We start from the raw sequence: 21,087 nt of genomic DNA, 5'->3' as shown, positions 1-21,087 counted from the left end.
GCAGCGCAGTAGGGATGCTGAGCAGCTCGCCACTGCCCCAGCTCCAGGAAGCAGCTAATGCCAACCATCAAACGATGGCGATAAGGCTGGTTACACATGCAGCTAGGATCCTTGCCGTCCTACGCACTGCTTAGCAACTGGAGACTGCTGTGCTTGGATCCCAGACTGATTATTTCAGCAGGTTTTCACTCTGCTGCTCAATGCTCTCCTACTGCTGGCCCCTCCTGTGGCTGCCTTTGGCTCTGTGCCTGCTATGTAAGAGCAGCCTCCTGTTCAGTGAGTGCAGCTGGTCAGATAGCCAGGTCCTATAACCTTCATCAGTAAATATTTGTGGATCATTGCCTGTACATGCAGTTACCTGACCATGAAGGCAGACCTGAATTTCAGATATTGTCTCTTAGAGTACAGCCTACTTTCTCTGGTCCTCAGTCCAAAGGTGCTTTGATTTTATTAAATAAGCTAAATAAACACTACCATTACCTTTGAGCTTTCTTACACTTGACCTACAGTTATATCAATAAAAAGGTTTTAAAACCATTTAAAATATCTATCTGAACCTGTTATGAAGATTTAGTCCAGTCAGTTTCTAAACTGAGCTAATGAAATCAGTATGGTATCTTTATGGATATGATCCCAGCATGAGCACTTAAATAAATACAAAGACAATTTATGGCATGTAAACAAGCAAGCATTTCTAAAGCTCCAGAAAGCTAAATATATAATGCTTTTACCTGACTCAGAATTGCTCTAAAATCCATGGATTGAAGCCTCATTGTAAGGATTTCTCCAGCTTTGACAAATGTGAAACCCTGTTTGAGAAAAAAAAATAAATATCTTTTTTATTACCTAATCACAGTTTTTGTCTTTTTCAGATAAATACTTAAGTGACTGTCTGCATATAATATTAAAAAGCAAATTACTAAATAAAAAATATTCTAGCTGTAACTGAGGTAATATAAGTTTTTAAAAGCTAAATTCAGCACGTGTAAGGGTAGAGCAAAGAATGAGATATTGTTTTTTAAGAAACAAGTGTATACCATGCTGCATCAAAAGAAGCATGGCCAGCAGATCTAGTCTTTAGGGTCCACCAAACAACATTTTAATTGTGGGATTTTTATTTTTTTAATCACATCTTTAATCACATCTGATCTCAAACGGAAACCAGTCACTTCAAAGTAAGACGCTGGGTGCCTCAAGTACTCACAAGTAAGATCCTATGCTCGTTTTAGGCATTGTAGAAATACCAGGGATTTCCCTCTTTCTCTAAGAGCTTTCAATCAAAAAGCTGTAGTGCTAATGGTTATTTTCTAGAGGAGGCCTCTGAACCTGCACAGATGCTCACTGACTACAACACAATTCAGTGTGCGCAAAGATGTACTAGTGAATCTGTCAGTCCTGGGCCAGGGCCATGTAGGGTCAGACTACACAGAAATGACATGAGGGAGACATTGGATCCTGGGCTGCATCAAAAGAAGCATGGCCAGCAGATCAAGGAAGGTGATTCTGCCCCTCTACTCCACCCTCATGAGACCCCACCTGGAGTACTGTGTCCAGCTCTGGGGCCCCCAGCACAAGAAAGACATGGACCTGCTTGAGCAGGACAAAAGGAGGGCCACAAAGATGATCAGGGGGCTGGAGCACCTCCCCTGTGACGACAGGCCGAGAGAGCTGGGGCTGTTCAGCCTGAAGAAGAGAAGTCTCCAGGGAGACCTTATTGCGGCCTTCCAGTACCTAAAGGGGGCCTAGAGGAGAGATTGGGAGGGACTCTTTATCAGGGACTGCAGTGATGGGACGAGGGGTAATGGTTTTAAACTGAAAGAGGGTGAATTTAGATGAGATATTAGGAAGAAATTCTTTACTGTGAGGGTGGTGAGGCACTGGAACAGGTTGCCCAGGGACGTTGTGGATGCCCCATCCCTGGAAGTGTTCAAGGCCAGGCTGGATGGGGCTTTGAGCAACGTGGTCTAGTGGGAGGTGTCCCTGCCCATGGCAGGGGGGTTGGAACTAGATTACCTTTAAGGTCCCTTCCAACCCAAGCAATTCTATGATTCCATATTGTCCTGTATTTTCAAATGATGATGACTTAAAAAGAAAAACAACAACAATTCTTGTTAAGTATATGAAAGATTGATAAATATTGAGTAATTTTACAAAGCCCGATCAAGTATTGAAGTTTCATTAAGTCCACTCTATACTCAGTGAAAAACTTGCCAATACGTAATACTTAGAAGGGAAGGGATGACACCCTTTTAGACACAGAGATTTTTTTTCTAATTTTTTGTCACATTAAACTGTTCTGAAAACATACATGGGAGTTAACTAAGGTAACTGAAGAGATCCACCAGAAACCCTCTGTAAAATGAATCAGAAAGTCAGTAAAAGGGACTTTCAACATGAGGGAGCCTTGAAGAATAGAAACAAGACTTCCAGTCGCTTCAAAGTTAAGGCCTGAGAGAAACTGCTTGAGAAGTTCAGGAGACAGCTCAAGAGATAATAAAAATATTCAAGATAGACTATGTCTGAATGACAAAACTTCAGGAGCCTGAGTCAATAAGGTGCTGGTGATTTGCAAAAGTACTTGCATAAAAGAGTTTGAGTTTTCACAATGAGGTGGGAGGCACTGGAGCAGATGACTTGAGGAGGGTGTGGAGTCTCCATCCTTGGAGGTATTCCAAACCTAACAGGACATGGCCTTAAGCAACCCACTCGGACCTCAGAGTCTGCCCCATGTTCAGCGGGGGTTGGACTAGATGAGCCACCGAGGCCCCCTCCAACCTCAGCTGTTTTATAATTCTATGATTTGGAAAAGTAGTCTGAGAAGCAATCAGCTCCAGAACTTGATTTTTTCCCCACAATCTTAATTTTTACCTTCTCACACACTTTGTTTTTAATGTCGTACTTATAAAGAAACTTTCTTGCTTAGAATTCCTGTAAGTCACAACTTTAAATTAAACTTGCATATTTTACTTAATTTGAAGTTTTCTTAATATGAAGTTTAGCACTCTTCAGGGAAGATTTTTTTTCCCCCAGAGTTTCTCTACTGAGAATACACTGCAGAACTGGAGGTACCTTTGGGAGCAACTCAATCCAGTTAGGTCAATAGCACACAATATGATAAAAGTTATGAAAAACTTTTTGTGAAAAAGCTACCTACATATTAACAAACTTGTAGTAAATTCCATTCTGTTCTATTAATTCATTATGAGTCCCTCGTTATGTGATAACACCATTTTCAAGTGCAGCTATAAGATCCGCATTTTGAACCATTGAGAAACGATGAGCGATAACAAGCGTAGTGCAGCCTTTCCTGACCTGGAAACAGAGTAACAATGACTTCACATTAGTATTGTCAGGTAGAGATAATATTTCCCGTCTTCATATTAGAGTTGAACAAAATATTTTAACTGAAAAATTTTCTTTGTAAATGATGTTCTAGTAAAGATCAGAATTCTCAACCAAGAAATTTTGAATTTGACAATATTTCTCAGTTCCTCCGAGGTAAACTAAAGCAAAAATGTAGCTTAAATCTAATACTGCAAAACATACTTTATTTGAAAATATAAATTAAGGTACTCTGTTTTTTTCATGTCAGACTAGTACTTTCTAAACACAAAAATCTAAAGGTTCTTTTTTTGAAAATGCCCCTTCAATATCTTCCCAGTTTATGTATCCAGTTTCCACTGAAAAAATACTATCTACCATTAAGCATGTCAGTGACAATTCTATTTCAGAGGATTTCACAAATATTAAAAATTAATCACTTAGCAATTTTACTTGCTCTAAATAACTCATTTAACTTAGCTGAAAATATTTATCTGAAATTGTATTTAATGTCATACTTCTGTTACATTGTTTTTCCATCTTTTTAATTACTTGTGAATAATAAAATAAATCCTAGAAGTATGTAGTCTGACATGACAAAGTTATTTTTACAGGCACGTTGTGAGTGTGCACTGGGATAAATCGGTATTAATATCCAATGACCCAAAAAGTGAATCCAAGCTTTATATAATTCAGTTTAAAAATCTTAACATTTTGAACTGCTAGAATAATGGCTTAATAAGTGTTTTACAATTAAAAAATAAAAGACAAAGCTGTAACATGTGGGATATTCTCAATGAATTTCCAGCTAAATCTGATAGCCTAATATTGTCACGTGATTTTAAGAACTTTAAGATTTTAAGAATTTTAACAGCCATTCAAGCCATCCTATAAAAAAGGGCATGCGTTTTCTTAACGCCCCATCCACAGAAAGAGCAAACAGAGATTCAGCAGAGGTTTGGTAAAGCCTGCAGGGAAAAGGGGTCTACTCTACATCTGATGTAAACCTTCTATAGAGGTACACGCTCAGCACAGTGAGGAAGAGAAAAAGTAGGCAAGAGGAGGACAAATGAATGCCTGGCACACAACAGCTTAGCTTTGTCTTGCTTAAGATCAACAGAGCTAGTCCAGTCTGAGCAAGTCGTTCTGGCGCGCTCTGCCAGAAACATCAACAGGGAGATTCATCTCACCATACGACATATTTCAAAGATAGGTGGGGGAGGTGAGAGGCTAAGTAACTTGTTTAAACTAGCTGTATAAGTTTTATATTGCAGCAGTGAGTTGGCATCTCACCAAATACGTCTCAGTCAGCAGTTCCCTGCCCTCCTGTCCCTGGGATTCACTTTACAGGGCATGGGTTGGGAGAAAGATCCCTGAGTGCCGGCTCAGTAGTTTCAGAGAGTAGTGTAAATTATCAGGAATTAAGAGTCTAACTCTTGCTGAAATTAGCAGCAATTAGGTGTCCAATTAAGCATTAGGGACTAAAATATCTTTGAGGATGAGAAAGTAGATTCTGTTGTCTGAGTCTTGCAGCACAGTGGGTAGAGTAAGGTACTTCTCCTGAGGCAGAATAGCGTATGGTGGAAAAATGTTTTCTAAAGATATTGTCCATAGATAAACTGTGATCATTGCTGAAAATGTTTATGCAATGGTGGGAATTTGTGTTCGCCCAGAGCATAAGCATAATGCACAGTGGGAGAGAGAAACAGAGGGAGGGAAATAACCAACGAATGTGATTGATTCAGCCTGAGGAACAGGTGTAACTATTTTGTGAAAGGTTCATACACTTGCTTAGGGCACACAACAAGAAATACAGGATTGGCTGTTTTTTTTTCAATTGTCTATGTGGTTTATAAGTTAGGCCTAGACAGCAGTCAACATGTAGCAGCTGCTCTTGAAGACACCCACAACTTGGTTTTGAATTAATTTGCTGGGTGTTAATAAGAACATATCCCAAAACTGCTTGGGAATATTTAGCTCTTAGCCCATGTTGAGCTCTCCACTGCTCTGAGGACTAAAACTGGTTTAGGAAAGCCTGCTACAATTCAGTCCTATCCATAATGCCACTAAATTAATTTCAGAGGCACTTACAAAAACGCTTCACCATTGATCAATACTGACTTTGTCCAGTGCTGCCTGCACAACTGATTCACTCTTGGTATCCAAAGCTGACGTTGCCTCATCAAGCAGAAGAATTTTAGGATTGCAAACCAGAGCTTGGGCAATTGCTATTCTTTGCTTCTGGCCTCCACTCAACTGGATTAAGTGCCAAAAAGGCAACTCCTGTAATAGCTAGAGGAAGAAGTAAAAACCAAAACTCTTCTCTAATACTAGATAATCTGATAAACATTTTAGAAACCTGATGCTGAATTCACTGAGAATAGTAGTCTTCGTAGTCTTTGTATTGATTCCAGTGGCTACTGATAATAAGTGCCAAATGATTTCAACTGATCTCTTTAGAAACTGGTAAACTGGAATATGTTCTTTGTCTATTTCTTTAAAAGTTGCTTAAGAAAGCCCTGCCCTTCTCTGTCTTCATATTCTACCTGAACAAAATGGGAACTGATCCCCTTTTATAGGTAAGTGAAAGCAGACTTCCTTCACACTGGAAAAGAAGATTTTGCAAGACATTCTTAATAAACGTCTTTTCAGAAAGCATTGAGACTTCTTCCCCAGTTAGACTTACCTTAGTGAGAGCCCTCCAACAAAACAATCTCTTCCTTCGAAGGGCAAGTTTTCCATTGTAAATGCAATAAAGTGGATGTTGGATCTGCTGCCAGTTTCTCAGAGAAATACTTTACCAGATTTACAGTGTGGACAGTTTGGGAGCTCAGTATACTGCTATAACATTTTACTGGGTTAAAATGAATATTACGACAATTAGAGATTCACTTATAAGGACCTCCAATCTTTTAGCTTTCAGTGAAGATTTCTTATAGTTACATTTTATTTTCGAAGGCAGACTCTTAATTTAGTTAAATAACCAGTTCTGGCTAAAACATGTTATCAGTTCTAGATAAAAGCAAAGGTTTCCATTATTTCTAGGACTACTTTTTTTTTTTTTTAATTATAGCAACTGTTTTTCTCTAAGGCAATCAAGTTATCTTAAAAGGAATTTGTATCACCTCCATATCTGGCCTAGCAGTATTACTGAATTAAACATTTTGGAATTCCAAATTACCCTTAACATGGTTTGGTTTATAGCCAGCATTGGACGCACTGTCAATTTGAGGTTCCTGTGCAGAACAACATGTCAAGAAAAGGGGAAAAATCGCATTGTTTAGATTTCTAATGAAATTTTAACATGATACAGGGCTAAGAAATCTTAGACATTAATGTTACCATATAAAGAGGCATAACAGGTCTCATTGCAAAGTAGCTGCAACTACTCATAGATGCATGAAGATGCCAGTCCAGGCCAGTGGGAGACCTGCTGTTAGGGGTGGGTAACCAATGCAAATGCTCAGGGCCTTAAGTCTTCACTGGCGTACATTAAGGAATAGAGGAAATAATCTAAAACATCCGCAAAAGGAAGGAGTAACCTACACATTCACATCCAGCTACTGCATACTAACAGAAATTTGTGTTCATGATTACGCCCCTTCCTTTAGGACAAGAGAAAATGGCCTCAAGTTGCACCAGGGGAGGTTTAGATTGGATAGTAGAACAGAACGAAATGTTTAAGGAAACAGGAAATTTTTTTGTGTGAAACTAAATTTGTCACACCAGAAGAAGACTCTAATTCCTGATTGATTTTTTCAGCCTTGGGTCTGACTATTTGTGTGTGGGGGTGTTTTTTCTGAACATATGCAACTCTGCCACTCATTTCAGGTGTTGGAAATGAAGGCTTGTTTGCATTTTATCCTAATCATACTTAAGTATTAAACCAAGCTTACATTACAGTGTAAATTGCTAGTGTCCCAGAGGCTGTGACAGTGAATGTGGACTGCTGCAGGGACCAGCGATAACCCTTGCTCTGCACTCATGTGCTGCAGAAGCCTGGCTGCAGGTGCTCCTGCTGTCCCTGCTCCACCAGTTGCTTTCACTGAGCAGATGAGAGCAAAGCTCCTTCTCAGCTGCTTTCTGCAGTGTGTTGGTAATATAAACTCACCTGCCTGGCTTTGCCCTGGAGCGGATAAAATGGATTTACACACTTCGTCACAAGTGGGACCGATTGAATGGCCTGCTCCTCAAAGACCCTTAGGTATTAGCTTGAGACCCCGGCACCTGAGAGTAACGGAGGGGATGGCTTCAGGAGCTGCTGACCTATCACAGGTGTGAACTCATAAGCAGACAGGCTAACAAGGGAATCAAACCTTCAATCACACTGTCATACTCCAAGCTCTCCAACAAAATGTTCAACCTGCTATCAGCGTAGATAAAGACTATGGGTAAATAAACTGTGTCATGCTGGTTATCTTCAGACAAAAGATCAAAAAGATAGCAAGAATGATGTTCCATAGCAGAATACAAATAAATACATGTGCATGACCTTGGTTTGTGACCTTAATGCTATACTTGTCTTTTTTTTTCATGTGCCTGCTTTTTTTGCTTACAGCTCTCACTGGATTTACGAGGCCTGTAAAACCATATACTCTTTTCAAAAGGGGCTGCATCGCTGCATGTTTTGTGATGCTTTTTGACATGAATAAAAAAGAAGAGAAAAGAAAAAAATCAGTAGCAAAGACATAAAAAAACTTAAAACCTCTTTAGTCACTACTATAAAAACAGCCAGCATATGGAAGCTTTATTCTCACCTTTCCATTTCTCTGTCCTCCAAATGCTACCACAGTTCAAACTGCTGCTGGAACTTCCTCTGCAACAGCTCCTGCTCTTGGATATGCAGTAACTCTTTGTTAGTGAATGCAGAAATTATCTGTGTAGAAGAAAAATGTTTTAACACTACCATTCAATCAATACCTGAATGAGCTTTGTTCTGATGCCTACGAATTCTTAATTTATTGTACTGAATTTCCCATCTATCTGCTTTGTTTTATTTAAAAAGTCTTATAAAAGACTCCACATTTAACTGACAAGGCAGAAATTAGATGAAGGGCATCATGACAATGCCTGGATCACGTAAAATGATAAAACTAGAAACATGCATGTTATCTGCTGCCAAAAAATGAGGTCGGATTTTCAGTTCTTCTATACTTTCATCATTACAGAAAGTTGGAGGAGCTGACTAAGATCCCTTACACTTAGAAATACTTGTACCACCACCGTCAGACAGTTCTGGTTTGTGTCAGGACAATCCATTGCCCAAGAAGCACGGGAACGTTCATGCTCCCGACACACTGCAGATGAAGCTATAGCAGAGCACTCGTGCTGTGAAGTATTAGGGACTGCATGTGTTAAATAGGGCTGGGATTTTCATCTTCGCCGAAAGGGCAAGGCTGGCCGGTGTCTCTGAAATTCAGTAGCCAGTTGGTACTTGACACCCTGATGCCCCTTTGCAAGTCCTAGACAAAAGAGATTATATTTCTACAGATGAAGTCTTCTTCTCTCTCAGAGAGGTCTGCAATCCACTTCTCACGTGCTGTTTTCAGTAAGTTATTGGGAGCTGATCAAATGGCAAAGGGAGGATCTGGAGCAGAGTTCATGGTGTGCTGGCTGCGGCTGTCCGTGTCCTTGTGCTGTCCCCGGGGGTAATGGCCCCCTGCCCTTGGGGTCAGGGCACACAGACGGGCGTTATCACAGGAAACCAGATTCACTGCAGGTTCATGCCAGAACTTACTGCCAGCTACTGCCACGAGCTCAGCTGTGCCATTTTACTTCATTTCTGTATTTATTTATTTTTATTGACAGTACTCCCTAATTTTGGTGTATTTGTCATGGAGTCCAGCAAAGAAGACAAAGGTACCACTTATTTACCCTTTCGTTTGACGGCATGTTCTACTTACATAAACTTTGCAGCAGGATAGCTGGGTATGGAGGGGGGGCACTGCACTTCGTCAGCTGTACCAGTGTCATCATGCACCTATTCTCACCTGTCTGCAAGCGAGCGAGGTCTAAATTCACTAATAGCCAGGTTGAATTTTCAAGTTTTACAAACAGTAAACGGGATTAGAAGAAGATATGGATTACCAGGATACTGAAAACTCGTGCTTTTTGCCTACCTTTGCCTGGAGAGCTGATGAGAATCCCAGAACAGGATTGAGTGCCAGGATCGCAAGTGTTAAGTTCCAACCTTTTGTAAAATCAACTATAAATCCAGTGAAAAAGGCAGCCACTGCCTGAAAGAACATTGCCATTTTTTCACCTATTCCTTCATTAATCTTGGAGATATCACTGAAAAAAAACCCCAAGTTGTATCCAAACAAATAAGAAAGTATGGAAAAGACAGAAATTAACTCTTTGGATACAGTACACTTTGTCAGTGCTCCATCATGTTTCTAACACCTGCAATTCAACACAGCTACAAGTTTGCAGCCATGTGGGGGCTACATTCCCCCACATCTCTGTTCCTCAGGCTCCATTTCAGTGATGCACACACATCTCAGGATCCGGATAAACAACAGCATAACTTACAGAGGGGTTTAATAACATAAAATAACATTGCTCTGAGGGAAGTATTACAACTTATTTTCAATCATTAGAATTAATACTCAGTTGGCAATTAACTAATATTTAATGCTTACTCCACCAGCCTAGTGTGGACTTCGCCCACAGCATTTACATCAAATCGCCTAATCTCCTGTCTCATTACGGCATGAAAAAAATTATTGTCTGATTCTTTTTATTTGCCAACAAGAAGCCAGTGTTCAAAATGAAACTTGAATGTAGGCAGCAAAAAGAACACCAGCTCCTATTCCAGTGTAATAATATATTCTTGAAGGAAACAAAACAATTGGAAACTGAATTAATTCTACTCCAAACAGGGCTAGCTGCCATTTCTCTTTCTTCAGTGTCCAATGAATATTTTTAAAGTTCTTCCAGAGTCAAATTTCAGTTGTTGTCTTTTGCTAATTTACTATAAAAGTTCCACAAAGTAATACAACATTTTTAATTTAGAAAGTAATGGCTCAAAATCCATGAAGACAGAGATCAAAAAAGACAGGCTTATAATGACACATTTACTCTTAGAAATACTTTATACGGTGAACAAAATTTAAGACAGGAATTTTAAAAATACCTAAATGATGTAAAAACAAAACTAAGTTATATTTCAGGATATTCACTTTAGTTTAATAAAGATAGAGACATTGAATTTTAGTTGTTCTCATGCTATCATACTAATTGTTTTGTATAGCTGTCTTTGAGAAATGTTAGTTTTATTTTTAAAAATTTTCCTAGGGAAAAATAAAAAAAATAATGTTTAGGTACTGTTCGTATAATTGCAACAAAACAAAGCTCAACACATACAAAAAAAAGAAAAAGCAATAAGGAAAGTTATTCTAAGTACTTTTGTTACAAATGAATGCCAAAGATGTCTTACTCATGTCATAAACAAAATATATCATATTTAAATTGAAAAAAATATTAGTACATTAATGAATAATTTAAAATTAAATGAGTAGCTGAATGTGTTCTTAATCATTGTCTGCATAATAGAAAATCTATAAAAAGCACCAAAACCTGGGAAAAAACAGAATTTATGCATTTTACAAACATATAGTTTATGCTAAAACACAGTGGAACAAATTTAATTTTGGTTCAAAATCCCTACTAATTATAGCTATTTTATAATATGATTAGTAAAAATTAATTGGAAAATAAAAATATATGACAAAGTGAATATTTGTTCGATGACAACTGTTAAGAAAAGTATAGCTCTGATTTTGCCAGATTTTTTGCATGAAAAATATACCCAAAGTTTATGTTTAGATTCCAGTTCCAAAATTGAGACATATAATTTGTATATCAATAATTCTTAATTTTTATCTTATGCCGCGGGTTTTGTGCAACAAGTGTAGAATTTGCCATCTGTGATTTCATACTCCCTCCAAGGAGCAGGCCATCCCTGCTTGCTTACAAAACAAATGCCCTTCTCTGAGGTTGAACAAAAAGACTAGGGTTTTCTTTCCATTTTAGAAAGGGGCATGAAGAAAGAGGAGCTTGGACTTAAAAAAAAAAAAAAGTGGAAACAGAAAGAAAACCTGACAAAGGCAAAGGATGACAAAAGAAGAGGTAGGGTATAGGCAGACAGAGAGAGAAAAAGGAACAACCCCCCTCCAGCCGTAAACCTGCAAACTGCTCAGACAATGACACCACATGTCCCCACAGCCTGTCTCTGGAAATTACTGGTGCTTAACACTTTAGAAGTCTGTGAAAAAACATTATTAAACGAATGTGAAACAGCTTATCAGAGATACAGTGTAATCAGACCAATTGTTGCATCTCAGTCCCTATTTCAATTTTGTCCAGTCAGAAAATGTTAAAAATATACGACTATAGTAAATTCTTGGCCTAATTTATATATTTTTAATTATGACCCCTGCAGATTTGTTGGGCATACAAGAAGTATTTCTTTTATTAGCTTTAAATTTGGTGTCTCTCAGCTTCACTGTCTGTTCTTACAGAAGAGAAGGATACTAAAGTGTACTTGATTTACCTTCCCAATGGCAATTACTAATTGGGCGACCTTTAGGTTGTTGATCCTCTGTGTTTGTAGTGGCAAAGACTAAATGAAAACTGAAAACCTGGAAATCTAATGGAAACTCCATCATGCATGACTTAATAATCATCTCATTTTCTTTTATTTCTGGTAGAGTACAAGGTGTTTGTCTTTAAGGGATGTCTTTCAGAATTTCACTTATTATCCACAAATTTTTAACGTGTGATCCTGTGCAGTAAGAACATGGAGTGAATAAATGGCTTGCCTAAGAAGTTATCATGAGCTTTTGATGTTGAGGGTTTTGCATAGGGGAGAAGAAAGGCAGTAGATGGTCTGAGTTACAAGAAACTTCATTTCACATTCATAACACTGGATCCAAACTTCACTAGCGGATGGAGTTATGTAAAATCTGTTTCCATAGTTTTCGTACAGCTACTAGGGTCTCCTAGGTACTGTCCGTTAAAAAGTTTGTAAACTAATAGAAAAAAATGTGGTTCAGAGATTGTAAGTAATTAGTTGACTTTGCTAAATGATTTGGTGCCATTTAATTATGGAGAACAAAAAGTAGTTTTGGGGCTTTGCGTGTGATCAGTTCTAACACTTTAGGAAATTTGTTAGGCATCAGTCAAAATGTTTCTGATTTCGATGAAAATGAGAAAGCCAAAGAGCAGGAAAAGGGGAATCTCTGTAGAAACCCTGAACTCTAAAACCAACTCTTTTTTTATAATTTGAGGTTAGAATTTTACATTTAAGTCGCACAAGTGGAATAAACTTGGAAGAACTTTCTCAAATCTAGGGGGAAGAAGAGAAAGCTTTGTTTAAGGAAAGAAAACTCATGTTTAAATGATAAGATTTGTTGTTCAAATGGCAGAAGTAGGTTTGTACTAGGAGCCTCTTTATTATTGAAATCTAGATATTGATATATTGAAATATCTAATAACTTTTGTGCTGGGTTATATATTTATTGCACCTGATTTTTTACTTTATTTTTTTTATAACTCGAACTTTATTACCTATATAGTTTTGTTTAAAAACAGCTTCCGATTTCAAGGCATAGCATGACACATTTTACCTTTGTCTGTTTCTTCTACCATTTCTCATTCATCCGTTTATCTAATTCCTTAATCCCACTTATAATTCCTTAAAGAGTTTCCTTCAAGACTAGCATTTCAGTTAATTAGAGAACTACTTGTAACAGCACAGGAGACTGGTTGGAGTAAATACAGAAATGGTCAAATTAAAACCCTGTCGCTTCTTATGGTAGTGAGTGGACCAGTGACACATCTGGCCCACAGCATAGGAGCAAACTACTTCCCTGGGAATAAATAGCTTGAAGTGAGCTGCTATTTTGCTCTTTATTTTTTCCAAATAATAATAATTTTTTATTGCATGAAAGCCATATGTCAATGACATCAACTAGGAGCTACAACAGTTCTTACCTGGGTAAGTCATGCTTTCTGAAGTAATAAAGCTATCTGTCATGACACCAAAGATGATCATCACAAGGGGGAGACGTGCTCCATGGAGTATTGCCATGGCAGTGCCCACCACCATCAGAATTTTATCCTGCCAGTTGGAGTCTCGAAACTGAAAGTGGAAACAGAACTGTGCTGAAAACTTCTCTAATTACAGCGAATGCATTTGAGTGGCAACATAGTGTTAACAGTGCAGGAGGAGGCAGTAAAAAGTAAATCAAGACAATTTTAATACATAAAATTGTAAAATCGCAACATAAACCAGTAACTTCTTAATAATTGTTTTAAGAATAAAATAATGGTTTTCATAAAATATGTAGAAATATTAAATGTTAAAAAAATATTTTAAAACAAATTTTGCATTTAATTTAACTGTGTGCAATTGGAATTTAAATTTATAACTGAAATTTAAAAAATAAAATCTAAGAATATCTAAACAATTCCTTTACTTTTACAGTATCTTAGATAGGTCTACACTTGGGGCTGGTGGGTCTTTACCACAGTAAGCAGTTTCAAGACCAATGTATTTAAAGCTGTATAAAAATGATGTCTACTCTTTCTAGCTTTACTTTATTAATACTTCTCATGAAACAATGGTCATAAAGAAATGAAATATGATTACGTACTAAGGGGAGTAAGAGTTTCGTCATACATTTTATTGTACACAAGTATACAAATACAGGGAAAATAATCACCCTGGGGTTTCATCATCTTGCTGAAGCCAAAAAAATTCTTAAATTCAGTTACTGGACATGCATGGAGGCAGGTGCCATGTGCTGCCACATCACCACAGTGACCTCTAAACAGGCTCTCAGTTCATACTAACTGTGGGATACCTTATCCTCCTTGTACGGGGGTGCTAAATCACCTCTCAGGCCCTGGAAGGGTAGTGCCGAGGAACGGTTAGCTCGGAGCAGCTTGACCCTCTACCTATGCTCCAAATGAGGAAGAACAGAAAGAGAAAAGTGGGCAAAAACCTCTTTCTTGTTCCATAATAACAAGTATGAATCCTTGATTAAAATTGTATCTGTGGATGTGTAATGGAGTGATTGCGTTCAGCATCCTCTGGCTCTTACAAGGCACCCGTGTCACTGTGCCAGCCTGGGGTACTCCTTGGAGACACCAGTCTGAGCGTGACATGTCTGGCCCCACTGCCAGAAAATAGGTGTGAGTGCTCAAACCAGTCTGGGGACGTGATTTCCAGAGGCACTCAAACCAAGGATAAAAGATCAGCAGGTTTTCCTCCCCTAGTCCGTAGTGATGGTCTGAAACCCATGGCTGTGAAATAATCCCTTCAGTGAAGGAAGCTGGCTTTTTTGGCACGTAGGTAGGGGCCACAGGGTACACCTTCGGCACCTTTGGGTCTTTCTGTGGCTGTTAACTGAATGGAGTTGCCCTGGTCTTTCTGGTGAATCAAAGCAGTTAGTGTTTCTTGTCCTCTGTGCGGGGAAGCAGCAATTACAGAATCACAGAATCACAGAAACTTCTGAGTTGGAAGGGTCCTCTAGAGATCATCTAGTCCAACTCCCCTGCTAAAGCAGGATTGCTTAGAGTACATTACTCAGGACTGCATCCAGGCGGGTCTTGAAAACCTCCAGAGAAGGGGACTCCACACCCTCCCTGGGCAGCCTGTGCCAGTGCTCTGTCACCCTCACCGTAAAGAAGTTTTTCCGTGTACTTGAATGGAACTTCCTATGTTCTAACTTGTGCCCTTTGCCCCTCGTCCTGTCACTGGGAACCAATGAAAAGAGTCTGGCACCATCCTCCTTCAACCCACCCTTTAGATACTTGTATGCCATAATAAGGTCCCCCCTCAACCTTCTCTTCTCCAGGCTAAAGAGTCCCAGCTCTCTCAGCCTTTCCTCATAAGGGAGATGCTCCAGTCCCTCAATCATCTTAGTTGTCGTACGCTGGACCTGCTCCAGTAGTTCCCTGTCCCTCTTGAATTGGGGAGCCCAAAACTGGACGCGGTATTCCAGTTGTGGCCTCACCAGTGCAGAGTAGAGGGGGAGAATGACCTCCCTCGACCTACTGGCCACACTCTTCCCTATGCAGCCCAGGACCTATGTGCATTGTTGTTTTCTCCTATGTGTGAATTCTTGCCACTAGTTTCCTGCAGGTTTTCAGAAAATGGGAAGAAAGATGGGAGCTCTGCTGAATGCAGTGCAAGCACTGGGAATGTGGAGAGTGTGATGTTTGCTGTCATCACTCCTATATTGTGCAGCAGTGGTTTTCGTTTCCATCTTCTGCAGGAAGAAGGTTTGTTTTAAATGCTGGAATTATCTGTCAGGAGGTAAATGGGCATTAGTTTTCTGTAGGTATTTGGGAGACTTGGAAAATCTTTTCATTTACAAAAGAAAACTTTTTTCCTAAAGCTACCTCAGATTCTGTTAGATGAAGACTTAAACCTGAATAAATCCCAAGTCTGCTACTAGTTGAGCATGAAATTGAATTAATCTGTTAAATCGTCATACATTTAGCAATGGGAGTGAAATAGTACAGAAGTTGCCGTGTCATTTCCTTTCCAGGATAACTCAAATATCTCATATGCAGTTTCATTTGAAGTCCTCAAGAGGGGCAGGTAACTAAAGATGTAAAGAGAGAAATTCTTATGGTATGTTATGAAAACTTCTTCAGATGGTTGTGGTCAAGCAGGTGCCTAGAGAGGCTGTAGAACTGCAGCTGCTGCAGATTTTCCAAACTTGCCTGGGCAACCTGCTCTAACTTTGTTGTTTAGCCTGACTTTGAGAAGGACATTGGGCCAGATGACCTCCTGAGGTCCCCGTTATTGATGATTGCTCTATGTAAAAGGTAAAAATATTGTGGCCTACACATGAAAGAAGAAAATTAAAACTGTGTGCTTCCAAATCACCTGTTGAAAAATGAATGCAATTGTATTGTAAAATCTGTTGTGACTCTTCCCTATTGTTTCCTGGATATGGATTTGAGTGGGAGAGTGGCTGAGAAGAGACTAGTTAGCAATTAGTATAATACTGATAAGATAGAATCAATTGCAAACGAATAACTTGAAAATGGAAGCTAAGATTCCCTTGTTTCTGACAATGCCTTTTAAAGAGTATTCCATTAGGCAGTGATGCCAGGTGCTTATGAAAGTATAGCTAGTGTAGGAGATAAATTTTCTGCCCTACGCTACCCTTACGCTGGGGATTTTCTTTCCCTTTTCTTTCTTTCTGTGTCTGCAAATACATTTCAGGTCCATGTTATATCCCCCTTTCCACCCATCTGTTAATAGATCTATGTCAGCATCTGTTGGACATAGTTGGTGCAGTAAAAACCTCCAACGTTTTAAGCTACCTTACTCTATCTCCTGTGTCTGCCTTTTCTTTCCTTTCCCCTCCATTTTCCCTTCCCATTGCAGATCTCTGAGTACTCTATACCGTAAACAGCCAAGTGCCTCTCGTATAGCTTTGCAACGTGAGTAGAGATACATATATAAAAATAATAGATTTTAAACATTATGATAGACTGTGATTGCTAAACACACAAATAGCATGAAACATACCACTGTAAACAGGCTGAGCATATTCAGTTTCTCAGGTTTCTTCTCGTCCCTACTGATAAAAAATTATGATTGTATTTAAAGTAGGAAGAGCACTTAAAACATCAAAGCAAGCTTAATGCATTATGAATACACCTACTGTCTCTTAATTGTGTTCAAATGCAAGAAGGAGATACAGGAATGTAAAATAAGAACTTTTAATGTAATCTGAGTGCATTTCTCTGAACACTGTCAAAAATACTTCCAAGAAGCCTTCTGGTTTGGTATTGTGTTAATTCAGAGCCTATTTAGAAAAAAACCAACCGTACAGTCTTGCTGTAGGTTACAAGCTACCTATGTAAGACTTATTTAAAATTGCAGCTCCTATGAAAAAGTATTAAGAATGGCTATAGCTAAATCTACTGTGGGATTTTAATAATGCAGCAGAAGTCGTCTTGCAAACTTTGCCTAGTGGTAGCTGTTGACCAAATTTATAAGTAGCTTTGGAAAATTAGGTGGGTGGGCTAATCTGACATTACTGCCAATTGTCTGTCAAAGACCTCTCATAGCTGAGTACTTTGATTTTGGATGATTAGACTGCAGTCGGGCAGGCTGGTCCCTCTTAATCATAAGATTCAACCTACAGAACTGAACTTGGAAGAAACTAGGCTATTAAAATGAGAAGTGGACTGCAAAGAGGGGAAAATGAAACAAACTTGGAGAAGGTGGATGTGGTGGCAGAAAGAATGCAATGCTTTGTGATGGTCAGAAGGCTTGTACTAGAAAGAAAAAATGAACAGGTGGAATTTCAGAAAAATTACTGTGAGTTTGCAGGGCAGTGTCCTGTCCTGTCACGCGATACCCTGTGAGTTATTAACGTGGCTTAAGGGGCTGGAAGATGATCTATGTCAAACAGACAGTGCTAAAATGATTTAGGAGTTTTGCTTCTGCTTGGGAAATTTGAAGGTTCATACTGAAGGTTTCCTCTTGAAAAAAGGTTAGTTAAACCACTGCTCTTTATCTGACTCTATTGTAGGGAAAAGCTGGGGGTTTGGGGATTGGGGTTTTTTGGTGCTATTCATCGCATTGCCATTATAAGCAGTACTGGGTTTAGATTAAAAAGTGACAATAGTCAGTCTTTGCCTACACAGAGATAAAATAAACTGTTCTATTCATAGTTGCCACTTTGGGATTTAACTGTATTTCTCTAGCTTGGGTACTCCCAGCAATGACTGGAAGGCAACACGCTCAGTAAAATGAGCAGTGCAATCTTCAATGAAAATAGGCATCTTATTCAATTAGTACTGCACCAGACTTTCACTGTTCACTCTAAAATATGACACAGTTTTGTATTCATTTGCCTTCTTCTGAAATATGCCAGGCTCTGAGAATGTTGTTAAAGTCTGTCTTGTTTGCAGAGAGAAATAAAGGTTTTGGTTGTAGGTGTTTTTTTTTTAACGAACTCAAAGAGAAAACATGAGATGTTTTATTTTTACCTGACATTTTCACAGCTTTTTGGTATGGTATAACTAGCAGTGGTAACAGTAAGCTTTATTCTGACATGCCAGAGACTGTAAGTTGACGAACACTAAACCGATAAATTACTATACTTCCCTCCATGGACAAATTCAGGATAATTTGTTAATGTTCTAAAACTTTTTGTCTAAATCAGAATTCAATATCTCCTTTTTGGCATGAAAAAGGAGGAAACATGAGCTTTAACAAGGTCCCTTGACCTATAAACCATCAGAAAGGAGGCATGAGAAGGCTGTTATCTGAATAAACTGAGCTCTCCCTCTGACCAGCCCGTGCTCTCCAGTTAAAATTAAACACATCTAGCACATTTTAAAGATGTAGGTAAAATGTCAAACTCTTTCCATGGTTTTGCAATGGAGCTTCTCTCAGCTCTAAGAAGTTCAGTGTCAGATTAAATACTAGTATTTCTCCTGCTGTCACCAGCGCAAGTCATTTTAAAGGACACAAAGCACTGCGCCAGTCAACAGCTTCATAAACTCTTAATTAATCCTAACTGGGATGAGTCACTGTTTCCACTTCTACTATGCACATGGGGCAGTTTTTGGTGCCTGGAAATCCCATTCAAACCATCCTAAACCCTCTCCCGTAAAGGTACATGGGGATTAGGTATCTTTTACTGCATAATATGGAAAACAGTGAACAGGTTCACAAGTAATCAGGATGACTGAAAAAGCACCATTTCCTGGAGCAGACCTTTACACTGGCCTGTGAACCCACCACAAACTGTTCAAGGGAAAGTGCTCTTGTTATCACTGTTCGGCCATCCATGATCAAGCTGAATGGGAGTCAGTGTGGTCCCTTTTGTACATCTTGTGCCCAGAAGATGGAGGTCATTTGCAGAAAATCATATACTTAATGACAAATGATCATAAAGATTCTTTAGCCCTACTCTTATAATAGGTAACAGATAACACACATAAGTTTTATAATAGGATTTAAACTACGCCATATTTTATCTCTTGAATTAACTCACCTCAAAGTTTTATAATAGGATTTAAACTATGCCATATTTTATCTCTTGAATTAACTCACCTCAAAGTTTTATGGATAGTTGTGTTTATATCTGGAAAACCAGTGCTGTCTTTTGATAGCTTGGTAGTGTTGGTTGAGAAGGAACCATTTGAAAAAACAAAATAAAATCAAAAAATGTTTGGACAGTCAGAATGAGGTTTGGTGATGTGAGAGGAACTCAAGTGTTTTCCTTTCATTATGAGTTCTCAGGGTGGCCTTCGAGGGCCATACAGCAATGCAGTGGCAGGCAGAGGTGGCAGAGGGGAAGGGGAGAGCTGCTGCAGCCCCCTCCCTCATCAGGAGAGGCAGGAGAGGAGAGAGACAACCATGGCAGTACTTGAGGTGATAGCACAAAAATTGTAGTCCTGGCCATTGCTCAACTGCACTAACAGCTGCACACACATAAACTCCTAAAGCTGGATGAGCAGCAGCAGCCAGAGAAGGTTGGGTTAACGTTCCATGAGGCTTCTCAGAAATGTCAACATTGGTTTTGTGTCTCAAGCACTGAACTCTTAACATCTGATTGGATGGATGTACGTTCCCTCTACAGCTGGGAGCTGAAAGTTTTAAACTGTGTAGAGATCACATTCTCAGAACAGTTTTCCTTTATGATACTCGTGAATATACTCACCAGACATCTCTTCTTGTGAAGCAATCTCATCCTAGAAAAAGATTTTTCCTCAGTGTAGAGTGATAAATCATCTCTGTATCCCCATGGCAGCCAGTTTTTCCAATTATATAATTAACTTATTTTAAGATTAATATTTTAATTTAGGTGACATAAAAGTGCATTGTACATCTGTTTTAAAGTCTGTGGTGTATTAAATTGAACCAAACATCGAATTTCCTGTCCACAGCTGCAAAATCAAGCAATTATGGAATGCTTTTATCTTCTATTAGCAGGAAATACTAAATTCACCTAGTAAAAAATACTGATGTTGGTGGTAAAACGCTTGTCGACTTGCAAGTGAAAAGTTTCACTTTAACATAACTGTAGCATTTTAATACCCTATTTTGTAAATTTCTATATGTGTTCTTTAAAAATTATAGGACACCTGAAATTCAATGTAGAATGATAGTGGTGTTGAATGTAATATCTCTTAAAGAAGTAATTCACTCAGGAAAATGGCCTTCAAACTCTCTATCTGGAATCAAATTATCCAGACTAAATGAAAACCTCTTCGCTCCTGTAATACACAGAAATATTTTTAATACATGGGAAGACTTTTCTTTAACTTTCGCCTTTATCTTAATATATTTTGTGACAAATAAGGTTGAATTAGGAAGAAATAAATGAAAGGCCTTTGATTTAAATGCTAAGATAAACATTATCTACCATCACTGATTGCCTCCAGTAGGACTGCTTAATGTAGTGCAAGCTGGGAAGAGCAGTTAATGTCTACTGCCCTTTTCTAGGTCTTAAGACCTCTGACTTCAGAAGACACGGTAGCAATGCTGTCAGGACTGTGCATTAATACTATTCCCTTGGGCACAAAAGAGAGTGGGGACCCTGGACAGTGACCAAAAGCTCATAAGAATATTGCTTTTTGGATTAGACAGAACACTGTATATATCGAGCTGAACAAGATATACATGAAGAAGAAAAGAAAAAGAAATTTCTCAAAGAAAATGCACATTAACTTTACTATTGTCTGAACAAATGAGGCCATCATGTGGCAAATTAAAGA

General features: G+C 38.7%; 1 pseudogene; it reads right to left on the bottom strand.

The window, feature by feature from the left end:
• LOC128905113 (ATP-dependent translocase ABCB1-like) overlaps positions 1–12,979 on the bottom strand; it is a 31,612-nt pseudogene extending 18,633 nt beyond the window's left edge.
• Between the last annotated feature and the right edge of the window lie 8,108 nt (positions 12,980–21,087).

This window comes from Rissa tridactyla, chromosome 2, assembly GCF_028500815.1.
Source record: "Rissa tridactyla isolate bRisTri1 chromosome 2, bRisTri1.patW.cur.20221130, whole genome shotgun sequence".
Lineage (NCBI taxonomy): Eukaryota > Metazoa > Chordata > Aves > Charadriiformes > Laridae > Rissa > Rissa tridactyla.
The sequence above is the reverse complement of the archived record's forward strand: the minus strand, read 5'-3'. Positions and strand labels throughout refer to the sequence as shown.